Below are 20218 nucleotides of genomic sequence, written 5' to 3' on the forward strand. Positions count from 1 at the left end.
CTCCTCCTCCTCCTCCTCCTCCTCCTCCTCCTCCTCCTCCTCCTCCTTCTTCTTCTTCTTCTTCTTCTTCTTCTTCTTCTTCTTCTTCTTCTTCTACTACTACTACTACTACTACTACTACTATGAGATAGATACTCATCTCCATCTTACAAATAAGAGATTGACACATGCAGAAGGTAAGTAATTTCCCACAGGAAGTGGCAGAGCCAAAGTATACTCAGGCAATCAAGCTCCCTAGCAAGTACTGTTAAAGGCTTTTCATATATATAACAGTCCTCTCTCCACATTTGTTTCAAAATATTACTCCTATTACTTGTGGATTGCCTATTTTAATGATTAACTTTGGAAAGGTTCTCCCTTTCTAAACAATATGCTCTCCACGTGTATATTTTCTCCCCTTAGTCAGTCTTCTTCTAGGTATATATTTGACTATGTGTGAATGAATGATTATTTTATTTCAGTCTCTTTGATTGCAAGTCTTTTCCAAGTAGAATACTGAGTTTAAAATGGATCTTTTGTAGAGCAACTGGAATATTAATACACTAGCGATGGGAATATAAAATGGTAAAATCATTTAGGAAAGCACTTTGGCAATTTCTTATAAATATAAGCATCCATCTACCTATGGCACAGCCATCCTACTCTTAGGCATTTACCCAAGAGAAATGACAGCATATGTGTCCACATATGTCGACAGACTATGTGCCCATATATGTCAAATACATGTATGCTAATTATACTTCAACCAAATTGTATTTTTAAAAACTAAATATAAGGGGATTCCCTGGTGGCGCAGTGGTTGAGAGTCTGCCTGCCGATCCAGGGGACATGGGTTTGTGCCCCAGTCCGGGAGGATCCCACATGCCGTGGAGCAGCTGGGCCCGTGAGCCATGGCTGCTGAGCCTGTGCGTCCAGAGCCTGTGCTTCGCAACGGCAGAGGCCACGGCAGTGAGAGGCCCATGTACCACACACACACACACACACAAAAAGTAAGAAAACTAAATATAAGATTAAAAAAAAGCGATCCTTCCTTGAGCAGAAGCATAACTGTTAAGACACACTCTGTACAGCACATAAATAATATCTCTCACACCTTGCTACAGCCTCTAAAGGCAAAGAACCATGTGAACTCATTTACAACCAGATTCCTGTGAGTGGAGCCTCTATTCTCACTCCGTTCTCATCCTCAAGCTATACTCAATATTTTACTGTCTCTCTAAAGAAAATGATTCAATTCTGTAACTTATTAGAAAGTGTTTTTTTATTAAAAATATGTTAGAGAGAGGAAGGAATTATCATTCAGAGCAACTTTCTTAAAATTCTCATTAGATAACCTCCATTGTTTTCTAAAGATCCTTGCAAGAGGTGAGCTTCTTCATTTTACTTTCTATTTCTCCACATGCCTCTAAACTCACTGTGCTTTCTTTAGCAATTCAACAATGACCCTTACATTGCATATACCATCCAAAAAATAAAAGCTTCTACTTAGCTGAATTTACCTCTTCTTAGAAAACAGCATATCCACAGCCTCCACAATTCCTCCAATGTCTTCCTTGGTCATCTAATTCACTTTACCAAGTACGCACTCTCTCATCCCCAAAATACGTCTTTTCATAGAGAGATACAATTCCTATACTAGGAAATAAGGTTTATTTTCAATACATTCCATTTATAATATACATATTTATAATAACCAGTGCCAGTAGTTTGTGTTATTTGTAAGTTTTTTATATATACATCAAAACTTAATCTCTTTAATTTCCTAAAATAGTCAATTGCTCTAGCAAGTCATATTTGTTCATTACCTGGAGTAATGACAGAAACCATTTACAATGAGAAACCATGAACTTTTTTGAGGGGAATGGGCGCCACATAAATGTTTCTGTTCGTGTAATATTATTATTAGCCCTAGACGATAACTGTGGGGTTTTTTTTTATGTTTCAATATTTCTTCAGAATTTCTTGAAAAATGGGCATATCATTGTTCTGTTGTTCCACATCTGTTAAATGTCTATTGGGATCAAGTCTTTTGCAGTCTCAAGGTTCCCTTTTACAAGGTTTTCTTCCCAATCTTATGTAGTTTCAGTATGAAAGTCTAATCTTAACAAGACATGTAATTTTACTATTGGCAGAACTTAAGATAAATAAACCTAGAGTCTGTTTTTATGGCAATAATCTCTCCACCATGATTTCTCCACTTAATCCATTTGTCCTAGTGAAAATGACAGCTACTTCTTGTTTCGTTCAGCAGAGACAAAAATGATTTCTGAAGTTTAAAATGTTCATCTTCCCCTCAAGATAAACTTTCCACTGATCATAGATTATTTCAGCCTCAGTTTCTTTGTTTGCTATAAATTATTTGCTAAATCTAAATGTCAATAGTGAACTACTGTGATTTAAAACGATAATCTCATTAATTTATTTCCTGGTGCCATGTCCAAAGAGTCCTTTAAATGGAGGGCAAAATAATAACCTATGGTGATTAGGGTGTCACTTTTGAACACAGGAAAATCTAACAGAATTATAAAATAGAAAACTAAATATCATTTAGGAAACTGCTTAGGCAGTCTTAGATCTTACTATTATGCTGAAAAGTGAAAGAAATAAAAACTCCACTGTACACCATCTTAGATCCATAGCATGCTTCAGGATTGTTATCTAGCACCAAATAAACCTTTGGTATATGGAATTTCCTGCTGATTTTTGAACAGATGTATGCCCCCAGGTACTTCTCATCCACATAATCCTTATTGCTCTCTAAGATCAGCAAAGCTGAAATGAATGCTGATTCAGGAACTTTTGAAAGTTTCAATCAAGCTGTGATGATAGATTCAAAAAGTCTTTTTATTAATCTGCCTTTCTAATCTGGCCAGTGTCAAAGATTAGATATTCAATCAAGTACTTACTAGTAACCTGGAATAGCGTTGTACTAAACAAGTAAGCCTATTTCCAATCTTCAAACACTGATCTAATTTATTTTATTTTGGCTTTCCAAAAACGTGATATGAACCTCAATGTAGGAAAATAAGAAAACACTCCACTACCACACATATTACTGAACCACTGTCATGACATGACAAGCAGAAGGACATTGGCGATGTCTGAATACATACATGCAGTAGAAAAGTAAGATCATCAACGAGTTAAAAGAGGATTATTTTTCATTCTTATTTAACTCATCAGTTTCTCCTCAAAATTAGAAAATGTACCCATTCTTTCAGTTTCAATACTCATATTTTACTGCTAACCCTGTTATCAATCTCCAGTGAAATAGTTATACTTATCTAAAAAAACATCTCCACTTGGATGTTTTGTTACTTCAACTCAACATGTCTAATAACTGAATTCACCTTTCTTCCTTCTCCTCAGCTTGCACACTTCTCTACTGTTGTCAGTGTTACCACCATCCTCATTTACCCTAAAAAGCTAGTTAGAGAATCCTTGCTCCCCTACAGTCTTCACATATAATCTCTCTCAAAGTGGAGTCAATGGTTCTATCAATGACCAACTTAAACATACCTTCTTTGACAACCCGGCAATCTTTTAAGATCCAGATGAAATTTCACCTTTTCTTTTGAGATGCTGAACTCTCATAGTGTTAGAATGGCTGGTGAACTCCAAATACCACACCAATAGAATGTGTGCCTAGTAAAAAAGGTAATATAGTATAATGTTTATTGAACAATAACATAGACATGTGTTTGAGGAGAAGGTAGTAAAGAAATCATAGTCATCAGGGATTGAGATCAACTTATATATTATTTTCTCTCTAGGGCTTAAAGTGTAAATACTTCATTTCTCAACTGCTGCAGAGAAAAAAAATGTAACATTCTTTAGGTGCCCTTTACAGACTTGATTGATTATATCACATATGTACATCTGTTCTCTTTTCAGTACAAAACACCCTTGTGCACACATTACTTACCAAGAATTTAAAACTAGGAAAATTTGTATTTTCTTGCCGGCTGATAGACTTACCTATGTTTCTTTCCTGAAAAAATAAGCTTTGAAGACCTTCAACTGTTCCCTAAATGCTCGTACTTCCTAAATGTATCATAATTGCCACTTAGTCACAGTTGTGATTTGATATATGCCCCGCAGGAGTTTTAGTGAAGTGGTCATTTTGCCTTTGCTATGAAATTAATTGGTAACCCCTCCCAACATAATCCTGCCTTTCTAGCAAATTCAGCTACTCAAGCCATTTGATGAGACTATTTTATCACACACACTCGGACTCCAAACAGCAGGAGACCAGTTCTTGAAAAGGAAAATTAACTAAGATAAACCATTTACTAGTGGACGAGCCAAGGCAAAATGCTCTACATATCAAAATGAAATGCATATTTAAGACAATTGTCACTAAATTTATGTACCAAAAATAATTTTATTTTTTAAATCAATTGTGGGGTATTTTGTACTAAGTTATGAAAGACCTCAGAGTTTATTCCATGAATATAGATCACCTTCTAAATATTCACAAATATAAAAGCTGTAGGTGAATATTTTACTTATTGCCTGGGGGTGATGGTATTTAACACAAGATACCAAAAGGGAAAACCATAATATATTGGTAAATATAACTATTCAAAATAAACAACCAAAAATCACCCATCATAATGTGAAAAGTCAATCTGGAAAATGGAAAAAATAAAAATTAGAATGGAGGTTAATATCCTTGCTATAAAAGAACTCTCTACATACATCAATGAAAAGAAGAGGAAAATGACAATATTAAAATGAATAGAGCAATTACTAGAAGAAAACCTACACATTAATTCATTCCATAAATATTTATTGAGTATGTACTCTGTGCTAGGCACAAATGTAAATATATACAAAAAGATGTTCAACCTCACCAGTAAGCAAATATATGTAATACATATCAAGATTATTTGGAGGGGTATAAATTGATACACATTTTCTATAGTGCAATTGGTAAATTGTATCAAAATTAAAAGTACATATTCATTGATTCAGCAGTTCTACTAGGCATTTTATCTCACAAAAATAATTAGACAAGAAAATAGAGTGCAGCATATTTTATAACACTGATTTTCAAGACTGTTGGTGTCCAAAGGCACACAGACATTGTGTGGTTCCATGGAGCCCCTTCAGTGGCTATTTCCAGTGGAGAGGAATAGAATGAAAAAGTGGAACTTGGAATAATTTCTTGCTTCAACAAGAGCATCTAAATCATTTTGTGCTTTGAATTTTGGGATTCTGTGAAAGTTTTCATTTTAAGAAAGTGTTGTATACACAAAATGTTTGTAAAAGATACTACTTTTATTGAAAATTTGGAAACAACCAAAATGACCATCAAAACATTGTTTAAATAGATGATGAAATAATCATGTAATGGAATTCTCCATACCTATTAAAGTGATATCAAAAATGTTAACAGCCAATAGTTTTTAATATCAATTGATGCCCAAAATATATTTCCCAGTGATAAAATCAGGATACATAATGTGATCTATTTCATGACATTGTTATTATTTATATGTGTAAAGAATAAAGTCTATAAATACATGCCAAAAGACCTTAACAGTAGTTATCTCTGTGTGGTGGCTTTGTAGGTGATTTGAACTTTCTTACTCTTTCTTTTCCTGTATTGTTTCATATTTATATTACCTTCATTCAAGGGAAATATTATATTCATTTGGAAAAAAATCACAGAAACTACTTCTGACACATTTTTCTAATTGCTTCTCTTAGCTGACTGGGACTATTATATAACACGAGATGGTAATCAGACTGCAATTCCAGGATTGCTGTTAAAGGAGAGGATAGAGGAAGAAGGCAGCATTTTTCAGTGTTTTACCAATCATCATCTGTCATTTAATATCCACACCCTCCTCTTCCACCCTGCTGCTTTTAAATGGTCTTGTTTAAATAATGTCCTGAGGACATGTGAATGGTTCATTGAAATTAACCCCATACAAGAGAAGGAGTCCAAAACATGTATACTACAGCTAGTGTACCAGAACATTCACTTCAAAATGTAGTGAATTTTATTAATTTTATAGATAGTTAATCTCTGTATTATATAAATTTATTCTAAAAATAACACCAAAGAGTGGAGTTGCTGCAAATACACACATACACACACACACACACAACTCTATACATAATTCATCCTTCTCTGTTTTTATAATATATTTACTTTCCATCCATAATTAAATTATTAAATATTCAAAGTATTCCCTCGCCTCTTTTTTTTTTTTTTGGATAAAAGTAAGATTTCTCTATGGAACTCAAAATAGTCCTTTTGCCATGTAAAGATTTTTATTCCCTAGAGATTTAAAAAATAATTTCTCCAATTTTTGTCCTCCAATTCATATTCTTACTCATGAAAATGGAAGAATATAGAAATAGCAATAGACCTATAATAAGATAAAATCTCAGAATAATAATAATACTTTTTCTGAATTTAGTTTTGTAAGTAGGGTGAATCATATTTGTAATTAATCCATCAGTTAAGTATTTCAAAACTGAAAGAGGCATGTATACATTGCTATATGTGTGTGTGTGTATATATATATATATATATATATATATATATATATATATATATATATACATATACAAAAAGGAATTATTCAGGAGATTATTGACTAGGGTATTTGGAAGGGGTTTTAGGCCAAAACGATGAGGTTACTAGATTTTAAAAATTCTGAGACTTTGATAAATGCTCTATGTCTTAAGCAGAGATGTCATATTTTTTTTGTTTCTAATCTTGTGGGGAGAAGGAAAAGGATATGTTCCCTTCATTAAACGAATTCCTGTAGAAGTCTATCTGAATGTCTTCATAAGACAAAATACATTTTACTTTCTTTATTTGATCCCTCTTACAGGTTAAGCCTGATCTTATTTAACCTGTCCAAATAACAGAGCTCAAGGGTCTAGCTGATAAGAACGAGAGTCAGCTCAGTATTGTATTAATTCTCAAATTCTATTCTGGCATGAGATACATGACATATGTTGTTCATAGGTATAAAACAGCGTGTTAGGAGCATACTGAGGGTGATGGACAATTCCTAGCATGCTAACCACCTCTTTCTCTTCCTTTAAAGGAAGAGTATCAAAATTCAAGTTAGAGAGAGGAACATTATTGCAGAGGTAATCTTTAATCTGTTTTATTTATTTGAAAAGCAAATTATTTACAAACTTTCTTTTATAATTTTCTATAATAATGCAAATAATTATTCTGTTATTTTACTATCAGTGTCAAAGGTTTCAAGACATACTTCACATACATGTAAGTCAAGACAATGAGATTGAGAAATGTTGTAAATAGAAGTTAGAAATCATCTGGGGTCTTTTGCCACTATTATAAGTGGTCCTTCTTTTATTGCTTTTAACCCAGGAACCACTCCAAAATTATCCATTACTAATGTGCAACTTGTACTCATTTCTTTGGCTGTTACTTCTATAGACTATGACAAATGGCCTGTCCTTTTCCTTATCAGCATTCTTAGCAGAAAACTAATGGGGTCTGTATACCACTCATTGGTACTCTAACAAAGACATAGCAGCAAATTTTCTACTTTTCCTCCTGTCTTTTAAAGAATCCACATCAGGGAAGCAATTAGGTTTTAACAAAATGACTGGAAAACCTATAATAAGAAACAAAAAGTTGTGAGATCTTAAAATACTTTAAACAAAAGCAATCTGTGTTCAATTTAATTGTCCTAGGAGTCACTTTTCTAATTCCCTTTTCCTCTTCCTCCTCTTTCTTCTCTAGCTGCTTATCTTTCTTTAGGGACCTGGATTGATGACCATGAGCCAGCACAATCTTCTAGGTCTCTATCTATCTACCTCTAATGCAGGGGTACCCAAACCCCAGACCATAGAATGGTACCAGTCCGCGGCCTGTTAGGAACTGGTCTGCACAGCAGGAGGTGGGTGCTGAGTGAGAAAGAGAAGCTCTTCTGCCACTCCCTATTGCTCACATTACTGCCTGAACCATAACTCATATTACAGCCTGAACCGTCCCCTGCCCCCATTCATGGAAAAATTGTCTTCCACAAAACCAGTGCCTGGTGCCAAAAAGGTTGGGGCCCACTGCTCTAATGCAAGCCCCAGTTAACTCCTTATAAAGACCTATGATGACAACTAAGAAGGAGAGAATACATAATAGAAGGAGAACCGAGAAGAGCTATGTTACTGAAGATTTGAAGATGAGAAAAGTTATCAAGAAATCAAAATAGTTGAATCTGTCAGAGAAGTCTAGTAAATAAGGTCTGAAAAGCATTAGTAATCACAGACATTAAAAATAATAATTGGGCCTTCCCTGGTGGCGCAGTGGTTGAGAGTCCGCCTGCCGATGCAGGGGACACGGGTTCGAGCTCTGGTCCGGGAAGATCCCACATGCCACGGAGTGGCTGGGCCCGTGAGCCATGGCCGCTGAGCCTGCGCGTCCGGAGCCTGTGCTCCGCAACGGGAGAGGCCACAGCAGTGAGAGGCCCGCATACCGCAAAAAAAAATAAATAAATAATTGGAATTATAGTTCATGTTCAAAATGTGACTATATCCTAAACCAGTTTACAAAGAATAGGAGTAGAAGAGTGTTTGATGAAAGCCTACAATGCTTCAGTGTTTGTGTGTCATTGAATTTTGGTATTTGGAATTCTTATTTTCTTAAGTTGTCTTGTATCAGCTCAGAATTGACATTTCTCCTTAAGTTATTTACTGCCCTGTCATATGTTATACATGTATACTTGAGCAATAAAGAATACCATTTCCTATAAAAACTTGCAATATAATTCATATTTTAAATGTTTTCATAATTTTTATGAAGTGATAGGGTTTTAATTTTACTAATTTATCATTTTCACATATGATTCCATATATTTCATTTATTTCTCCTTTAAGCCTCAGTAAATTCAATAAAATTGAAATCATATCCAATATCTTTTCCAACCCCAACTCTATGAGATTAGAAATCAATTACAGGAAAAAAAAAGCTTAAAAAATACAAACACGTGGAGGCTAAACAGTACACTATTAAATAACCAAGAGATCACTAAAGAAATTAAAGAGTAAATCAAAAACTACCTAGAAACAAATGACAATGAAAACACGATGACCCAAAAACTATGGAATGCAGCAAAAGCAGATCTAAGAGGGGAGTTTATAGCAACACAATCTTACCTCAAGAAACAAGGCAAATCTCAAATAAACAACCTAACTTTAACCTAAAGCAATTAAGGAAAGAAGAACAAACAAAAGCCAAAATCAGTAGAAGGAAAGAAATCATAAAGGTCAAAGCATAAATAAATGAAATAGAAACAAAAAAAAACAATAGAAAAGATCAACAAAACTAAAAGCTGGTTCTTTGAGAACATAAACAAAATTGATAAAACTTTAGTCAGACTCATGAAGAAAAAAAGGGAGAGGACTCAATTCTGTAAAACTGGAAATGAAAAAAAAGTTACAACTGACACCATAGAAATACAAAGGATCATAAGAGAGTACTACAAGCAACTATATGCCAATAAAATGGACAACCTGTAGGAAATGGACAAATACTTTAAAAAGCACAACTTTCTGAGACTGAACCAAGAAGAAATAGAAAATATGAACAGACCATCCACAAGTAATGAAATTGAAACCATGATTAAAATTCTTCCAACAAACAAAAGTGCAGGACCAGATGGCTTCAAAGGGGAATTCTATCAAACATTTAGAGAAGAGCTAACACCTATCTTTCTCAATTTTTCAAAAAAATGCAGATGATAGAGCACTCCCAACCTCCTTCTACGAGGCTACCATCACCCAGATACCAAAACCAGAAAAAGATGTCACAAAAAACAAAATTACAGACCAATCTCACTGATGAACATAGACGCAAAAATCCTGAACAAAATACTAGCAAACAGAATCCAACAACACACTAAAAGGATCATACACCATGATCAAGTGGAATGTATTCCACGGATGCAAGTATTCTTCAATATATGCAAATCAAACAATGTGATACACCGTATTAATATATTAAAAAATGAAAACAATATGATCATCTCAATATATGCAGAAAAACCTTTCGACCAAATTCAACACCAATTTATGATAAAAACTATCCAGAAAGTGGGCATAGAGGGAACCTACCTCAACATAATAAAGGCCATATATAACAAGCCCACAGAAAACATTATTCTCCATGGTGAAAAAATGAAAGTATTTCCTCTAAAATCAGGAACAAGACAAGGGTGCTCAGTCTCAGCACTATTATTCAACATACTTTTGGAAGTGCTAGTCACATCAATCAGAGAAAAAAATAAATAAAAGGAATCCAAACTGGAAAAGAATAGGTAAAATTGTCACTGTTTGCAGATGAAGTGATACTATACATAGAGAATCCTGAAGATGTTACCAGAAAACTACTAGAGCTAATCAAGGAATTTGGTAAAATAGCAAGATACAAAATAAATGCACAGAAATATCTTGCATTCCTATACACTAGATATGAAAGGGCAGAAGGAGAAATTATGGAACCAATCCCATTTACCAATGTGACAAAAAGAATAAAATACCTACAAATAAACTTACCTCCAGACAAAAAAGACCTGTATGCAGAAAACTGTAAGACACTCTTGAAATAAATTGAAGATGACACAAATAGATGGAGAGATATACAATGTTCTTGGATTGGAAGAATCAATATTGTGAAAATGACTATACTACACAAGGCAATTGCAGATTCAATGCAATCCCTATCAAACTACCAATGGCATTCTTCACAGAATTAGAACAAAAAAACTTACAATTTGTTTGGAAACACAAAAGACCCCAAATAGCCAGAGCTATCTTGAGAAAGAAAAATGGAGTTGGAGAAATCAGGCTCCCTGACTTCACACAATACTACAAAGCTGCAGTAATCAAGAGAGTACGGTACTGGCATAAAAACAATGTTATAGATCAATGGAACTGGATAGAAAGTCCAGAGATAACACACGCAACTATGGTCAACTAATCTATGACAAAGGAGGAAAAAATATACAATGGAAAAAAGACAGCCTCTTCGATAAATGGTACTGGGAAAACTGAACAGCTACATGTAAAAGAATGAAATTAGAACACTCCATAGCACCGCATACAAAAATAAACTCAAAATGGATTAAAGACTTAAATGTAAGGCCAGACGCTATATAACCATTAGAGGAATGCCTAGGCAGAACACTCTTTGACAATAAGTACAGAAACATCTTTTTTGACCAACCTCCTAGAGTAACTAAAATTAAAACAAAAATAAACAAATGGGACCTAATTAAATGTAAAAGCTATTAAACAGCAAAGGAAAGCTTAAAGAACACAAAAAGACAAGCCTCAGAATGGGAGAAAATATTTGCAAATGAAGAAACTGACAAAGGATTAATCTCCAAAATATACAAGCAGCTCAAACAGCTCAATATCAAAAAATAAACAACCCAAACAAAAAAGGGGGGTACACCTCCCCTCCCAGGAGCGTGTGCAGACCGCCACTGCCAGGGTCCCGTGATCCAGGGAAAATTTTCCCGGGAGAATGCACGGTGCACCTCAGGCTGGTGCAACATCATTCCAACCACTACTGCCACAGGCTCACACAGCACACCGTGCCCCTCACTCCCCCTGGCCTGAGGGAGCCAGATCTCCCGAATCAGCTGCTCCTTTAACCCCATCCTGTGTGAGTGAAGAACAGACGACCTCCAGTGACCTACACACAGAGTCAGGGCCAAATCCAAAGCTGAACCCTGGGACCTGTGTGAAAAAAGAAGAGAAAGGGAAATTTCTCCCAGCAGCCTCAGGAGCAGCGGATTAAATATCCACAATCACTTTGATGTACCATGCATTGGTGAAATACCTGAATAGACTAAGGATCATCCCAAATTGAGGAGGTGGACTTTGAGAGTAAGATATATTATTTTTTCCCCTTTTCTTCTTTTTGTGAGTGTGAGTGTGTATGCTTCTATGTGAGATTTTTTCTGTATAGCTTTGCTTTCACAATTTCTCCTAGGGATCTGTCCGTACATTTTGTTTGTTTGTTTATATTTTAATTTTTTTTCTTAATAATTATATTTATTTTTATTTTAATAACTTTATTTTATTTTATCCTCTTTCTTTCAAATTTTCTCCCTTTTATTTTGAGTTGTGTGGAGGAAAGGATCTCAGTGCTCCAGCCAGAAGTCAGTGCTGTGCCTCTGAGGTGGGAGAGCAAATTTCAGGACACTGGTCCACAAGAGACCTCCCAGATCCACATAATATCAAATGGCAAAAATCTCCCAGAGATCTCCATTTCAACACCAACACCCAGCTTCACTCAACGACCAGCAAGATACAGTGCTGGACACACTATGCCAAACAACTAGCAAGACAGGAACACAACACCAACCATGAGCAGAGAGACTGCCTAAATTCATAATAAGTCCACAGACAGCCCAAAACACACCACCAGATGTGGATCTGTCCACCAGAAAGACAAGATCCATCCTCATCCACCAGAACACAGGCACTAGTCTCCTCCACAAGGAAGTGTAAACAACCCACTGAACCAACTTTAGTCACTGGAGACAGACACCAAAAACGATGGGAACTACAAACATGCAACCTGAAAAAAGGACAGCCCAAACACAAAAAGATAACCAAAATGAGAAGACAGAAAAACACAGAGCAGATGAAGGAGCAAGATAAAAACACACCAGACCTAACAAATGAAGAGGACATAGGCAGTCTACCTGAAAAAGAATTCAGAATAATGATGGCAAAAGTGATCCAAAATCATGGAAATAGAAGAGAGAAAATGCAAGAAACATTTAACAAGGACCTAGAAGAACTAAAGAGGAAAAAAGCAATGATGAACAACCCAATAAATGAAATTAAAAGTAATCTAGAAGGGATCAATAGCAGAATAATGGAGGCAGAAGAACGGATAAGTGACCTGGAAGATAAAATAGTGGAAATAACTACTGCAGAGCAGAATAAAGAAAAAAGAATGAAAAGAACTGAGGGCAGTCTCAGAGACCTCTGGGACAATATTAAACACAACCACATTCGAATTATAGGGTTACCAGAAGAAGAAGAGAAAAAGAAAGGGACTGAGAAAATATTTGAAGAGATTATAGTTGAAAACTTCCCTAATATGGGAAAGGAAATAGTTAATCAATTTGAGGAAGAACAGAGAGTCCAATACAGGATAATTCCAAGGAGAAACACACCAAGGCACATATTAATCAAACTGTCAAAAATTAAATACAAAGAAAACATTACAAGCAGCAATGGAAAAACAACAAATAAAACACAAGGGATTACCCATAAGGTTAACAGCTGACCTTTCATCAGAAACCCTGCAAGCCAGAAGGGACTGGCAGGACATACTTGAAGTGATGAAGGAGAATAAACTACAACCAAGATTACATTACCCAACAAGGATCTCATTCGGATTTGATGGAGAAATTAAATCTTTACAGACAAGCAAAAGCTGAGAGAGTTCAGCACCAACAAACCAGCTCTACAACAAATGCTAAAGAATCTTCTCTAGGCAAGAAACACAAGAGAAGGAAAAGACCTACAATGACAACCCCAAAACAATTAAGAAAATGGGAATAGGATCATACATATCGATAATTACCTTAAATGTAAATGGATTAAATGCTCCCACCAAAAGACACAGACTGGCTGAATAGATACAAAAACAAGACCCATATATATGCTCTCTACAAGAGACCCACTTCAGACCTAGAGACACATACAGACTGAAAGTGAGCTGATGGAAAAAAAATATTCCATGCAAATGGAAACCAAAAGAAAGCTGGAGTACCAATTCTTATATCAGAAAAAATAGACTTTAAAATAAACTATTATATGACACAAAGAAGGACACTACATAATGATCAAGGGATTGATCCAAGAAGAAAATATAACAATTGTAAATATTTAGGCACCCAACATAGAAGCACCTCAATACATAAGGCAAATACTAACAGCCGTAAAAGTGGAAATCTAAAGTGACACATTCATAGTGCGGCATGTTATTACCCCAGTTTCACCAAAGGACAGATCATCCAAAATGAAAATAGATAAGGAAACACAAGCTTTAAATGATACATTAAACAAGATGGACTTAATTGATATTTATAGGACAATCCATCCAAAAACAACAGAATACACATTTTTCTGAAGTGCTCATGGAACATTCTCCAGGATAGATCATATCTTGGGTCACAAATCAAGCATTGGTAAATTTAAGAAAATTGAAATTGTATCAAGTATCTTTTCCCACAGCAATGCTATAAGACTAGATATCAATTACAGGAAAAGATCTGTAAAAAATACAAACACATGGAGGCTAAACAATACACTAATTAATAACGAAGTGATCACTGAAGAAATCCAAAAATACCAAGAAACAAATGAGAATGGAGACACAAAAACCCAAAACCTATAAGATGCAGCAAAAGCAGTTCTAAGAGGGAAGTTTATAGCAATTCAATCCTACCTTAAGAAACAGGAAACGTCTCAGATAAATAACCTAAACTTGCACGAAAAGCAATTAGAGAAAGAAGAACAAAACAATGCCAAAGTTAGCAGAAGGAAAGAAATCATAAAAATCAGATCAGAAATAAATGAAAAAGAAATGAAGGAACCTTAGGAAAGTTCAATAAAACTAAGAGCTGGTCCTTTGAGAAGATAAACAAAATTGAAAAACCATTAGCCAGACTCATCAAGAAAAAAAGGGAGAAAACTCAAATCAATCCACTTAGAAATGAAAATAAAGTAACAACTGACACTGGAAAAATATAAAGGATCATGAGAGATTACTACAAGCAACTCTATGCCAATAAAATGGACAACCTGGAAGAAATAGATAAATTCTTAGAAATGCACAACCTGCCAAGACTGAACCAGGAAGAAATAGAAAATGTGAACAGACCAATCACAAGCACTGAAATTAAGAATGTGATTAAAAATCTTGCAATAAAACAAAAGCCCAGGACCAGATGGCTTCACAGGTGACTTCTATCATTTAGAGAATAGCTAACAGCTATCCTTCTCAAATTCTTCCAAAATATAGCAGAGGTAAGAGCACTCCCAAACTCATTCTACAAGGCCACCATCACCCTGATACCAAAACCAGACAAAGATGTCACAAACTAAGAACACTACAGGCCAATATCACTGATGAACATAGATGCAAACATTCTCAACAAAATACTGACAAACAGAATCCAACAGCACATTAAAGGATCATACATCATGATCCAGTGGGGTTTATTCCAGGAATGCAAGGAATCTTCAATATACGCAAATCTATCAACGTGATATCCCATATTAACAAATGGAAGGAGAAAAAACATATGATCATCTCAATTGATGCAGAGAAATCATTTGACAAAATTCAACACCCATTTAGGAATTAAAAAAACCCTGCAGAAAGTAGGCATAGAGGGAACTTTCCTTAACATAATAAAGGCCATATATGACAAACCCACAGCCAACATCATCCTCAATGGTGAAAAACTGAAACCATTTCCACTAAGATCAGGAGCAGGACAAGGTCGCCCACTCTAACCACTCTTATTCAACCTAGTTTTGGAAGTTTTAGCTACAACAATAAAAGAAGAAAAAGAAATAAAAGAATCCAAACAGAAAAGAAGAAGCAAATATGTCACTGTTTGCAGATGACATGTTACTTTACATAGAGAATCCGAAAGATGCTACCAGAAAACTACTAGAGCTAATCAATGAATTTGGTAAAGTAGCATGATACAAAACGAATGCACAGAAATCTCTTGCATTCCTATACACTACTGTTGAAAAATCTGTAAGTGAAATCAAGAAAACTCTCCCATTTACCATTGCAACAAAAAGAATAAAATATCTAGGAATAAACCTACCTAAGGAGACAAAATACCTGTATGCAGAAAATTATAAGACACTGATGAAAGTAATTAAAGATGATACAAATATATGGAGAAATATATCATGTTCTTGGATTGGAAGAATCAACATTGTGTAAATGACGCTACTACCCAAAGCAATCTACAGATTCAATGCAATCCCTATCAAATTAACACTGGCATTTTTCATAGAAATAGAATAAAATATTTCACAATTTGTATGGAAACACAAAAGACCCTGAATAACCAAAGCAATCTTGAGAATGAGAAATGGAGCTGGAGGAATCAGGCTCATTGACTACAGACTCTACTACAAAGCTACAGTAATCAAGACTATATGGTACTGGCAGAAAAACAGAAATATAGATCAATGGAATAGGACAGAAAGCCCAGAGGTAAACCCATGCACATATGGTCACCTTAACTTTGATAAAGGAGGCAAGAATATACAGTGGAGTAAAGACAGCCCCTTCAATAAGTTGTGCTGGGAAACCTGGACAGGTACATGTAAAAGTATGAAATTAGAACACTCCCTAACACCATACACAAAAATAAACGCAAAATGGATTAAAGTCCTAAATTTGAGGCCAGACACTATCAATCTGTCAGAGGAAAACATAGGTATTTATGTCTAGGACATAAATCACAGCAGGATCCTTTGTGACGCACCTCCTAGAGAAATGGAAATAAAAACAAAAATAAACAAATGGGACCTAATGAAACTTAAAAGCTTTTGCACAGCAAAGAAAACCAAAAACAAGACCAACAGACAACCCTCAGAATGGGAGAAAATATTTCCAATTGAAGCAACTGACAAATGATTAATTTTGAAAATTTACAAGCAGTTCAATAACAAAAAAACAAATAACCCAATCCAAAATGGGCAGAAGATCTAAATATACATTTCCCCCAAAAGATATACAGATTGCCAATAAACACATGAAAGAATGCTCAACATCATTAATCATTAGAGAAATGCAAATCAAAACTTCAATGAGATATCATCTCACAGCGGTCAGAATTGCCATCATCAAAAAGTCTATATCAATAAATGCTGGAGAGGGTGTGGAGAAAAGGGAACACTCTTGTACTGTTGGTGGGAATGTAAATTGATACAGCCACTATGGAGAACAGTATGGAGGTTCCTTAAAAACTAAAATTAGAACTACCATAAGACCCAAGAATCCCACTACTGGGCATATACCCTGAGAAATCCATAATTCAAAAACAGTCATGTACCAAAATGTTCACTTCAGCTCTATTTGCAATAGCCAGTACATGGAAGCACCCTAAGTGTCCACCATCGGATGAATGGATAAAGAAGATATGGCACATATACACAATGGAATATTACTCAGCCATAAAAGGAAACGAAATTGAGTTATTTGTAAGGAGGTAGATGGATCTAGAGTCTGTCATACAGAGTGAAATAAGTCAGAAAGAGAAAAACAATACCGTATGCTAACAAATATATATGAAATCTAAGAAAAAAAAAGGTCATGAAAAACCTAGTGGTAAGACAGGAATAAGGACACAGACCTACTAGAGAATGGACTTGAGGATATGGGGAGGGGGAAAGGTAAGCTGTGACAAAGTGAGAGAGTGACATGGACATATATACACTACCAAACATAAAATAGATAGCTAGTGGGAAGCATTCTCATAGCACAGGGAGATCAGCTCGCTGCTTTGTGACCACCTAGATGGGTGGGTTAGGGAGGGTGGGAGGGAGGGAGACTCAAGAGGGAAGAGATATGGGAACATATGTATATGTATAACTGATTCACCTTGTTATAAATCAGAAACTAACACACCATTGTAAAGCAATTATATTCCAATAAAGATTAAAAAAAAAAACTCTTAGAGGATAACATAGGCAGAACACTCTCTGACATAAATTGCAGCAAGATCTTTTTTACCCATCTCTTAGAGTAAAGAAAATAAAAAGAAAAATAAACTAATGAGACCTAATTAAACTTAAAAGATTTGCATAGCAAAGGGATCCATAAAAAAGACAAAAAGACAACCCACAGAATGTAATTGGTTTTGGGTGACACAAACTGCACCTATATAAGATGGCAAACTTAATTGATAAATGTGTGTGTTCTGACTGCTCCACCAACTGGCTACTCCTCCATCTCTCTCGCTCTCCTCAGCCTGATATGATTGGGTTTAATTCTGTAATGTTGCCTATGTTTTCTTAATTTCCAATTAATCTCTTGCATCTGGGTTTTTCTTCTGCCTTCTTTTAGGTTAAATGAATGTTTTTAGAATTACAATTTATCTCCTCCAATGACTTTTGAGATATTCCTCTTTTCTTTATTATTTTTTTACTACTGTTTTAGAGGTTGGAACATAGTCATATCCGTTTGTTTATGTATTGTCTAAGGCTGGTTTCACGCTTCAATGGCAGATTTTATGAATTCCAACAGAGACTTTATGGCCTGAAAACCTAAAATACTTACTATCTGGCTTTTATGAGTGAATTGCATCCCTCCAAATTTCATACGTTGAAGTCCTAACCTCTAATGCCTCAAACTATGACAGTGTTATGAGGTAGAGCCTTTAAAGAAGTGATTAATTTAAAATGAAACCAGTAGGTTGTGCTCTAATCCAATCTAACTGGTGTTCTTTTTTTTTTTTTTTTTTTTGGTACGTGGGCCTCTCACTTTTGCGGCCTCTCCTGTTGAGGAGCACAGGCTCTGGACGCGCAGGCTCAGTGGCCATGGCTCACAGGCCCAGCCGCTCCATGACATGTGGGATCTTTCCGGACCGGGGCATGAACCCGTGTCCCCTGCATCGGCAGGCAGACTCTCAACCACTGTGCCACCAGGGAAGCCCCATAACTGGTGTTCTTATAATACGAGTAAATCTGAACACAGAGAGACACTGTAGTGTTCAAAAATATTGGTATTGGAAGAAAGACAGTTATAGAGACCAATGGAATAGAGGAGAAAGTCCAGAAATCACCTTGCATATGTGATCAAATGATTTTTGACTAGGGTACAAAGACCCTTTAATGGGGAAAGGGCAGTCTTTTTAACAAATGGTGCTGGGAAAAGTGGATATCACAGCAAAACAATGACATTTTACCATACTTTACACCATATGTAAAAATTAAATCAAAATGTGTTCAAAACCTAAACACATGTGCTAAAACTATAAAAAAATACAGTACATCCCCTACATATGAACAAGTTCTGTTCCAAGAGTGCATTCATAAGTTTAATTTGTTCATAAGTCTGACGAAGTTGGCCTAGGTACCCAACTAATACAATTGGCTATATAGTACTCTAGTAGGTTTAAAATACTTTTCACAAAAATAATACATAAAAAACAAACAAAAACAAAAAATAAAATATTTTTAATCTTACAGTACAGTACCTTGAAAAGAACAGTAGTACAGTACAACAGCTGGCATACAGGGGCTGGCATCAAGTGAACAGGCAAGAAAAGTCACTGACGGGAGGAGTAAGAAGAGGTGGGATATGATAGAGCTGAAGGATCATCAGCAATAGGAGACAGAGGGCAAGCTACAATTTCACTCATGTCTGACGTTGTTGGCACAGGTTCTTGTTCCTTGCTGGAACCAGGTGCACGTCTGCATCTTTGAAAGTTCACAACTTGAAGTTTCGTATGTAGGGGACTTACTTTATAAGAAAAGAAAAGTCTTCATAATATTGGATTTGGCAAGGATTTCTAAGATGTGACACCAAAAGATCAGGCACCAAAGACAAAGTAGATAAATTGGACCTCATCAAATTTTAAAACTTTTTGCATCAAAGACACTAGCACAAGAGTGAAAAAGCAACACACAAATGAGAGAAAATATTTTCAAATCATATATCTGTTAGGGGATTGATTTACAGAATATATAAAGGCATCCTAGAACTCAACAATAAGAACAAAAAAACTATAAAACTCAGTTGAAAATGAGCAAAGGACTTGAATAGGTATTTTTCTAAGGAAGATAGGCAAATATTCAAAAATCATATGAAAGTATATTTGAGTAATCATTAGGAAATGAAATCAATACCACAATGAGCTCACTTCACACCATTTAGGATGGCTGTTATGAAGAAGAAGGAGGAGGAGGAGGAGAAGGAGAAGGAGAAGGAGAAGGAGAAGGAGAAGAAGAAGAAGAAGGAGAAGAAGAAGAAGGAGAAGGAGAAGGAGAGGAAGAGGAAGAGGAAGGAGAAGAAGAAGGAGAAGGAGACAGAGGAGGAGGAGGAAAGGGGAAGAGGAAAGTATTGGCATGGATATTTAGAAATTTAAACCTTAGTGCATTGCTGATAAGAGTGTAAAATGGCACAGCCACATTGGAAGACAGTATGGTGGTTCTT

Source organism: Aethalodelphis obliquidens, unplaced genomic scaffold (assembly GCF_003676395.1).
Source record: "Aethalodelphis obliquidens isolate GAN/ISIS:26980383/991018 unplaced genomic scaffold, ASM367639v1 scaffold54, whole genome shotgun sequence".
Taxonomy (NCBI): Eukaryota; Metazoa; Chordata; class Mammalia; order Artiodactyla; family Delphinidae; genus Aethalodelphis; species Aethalodelphis obliquidens.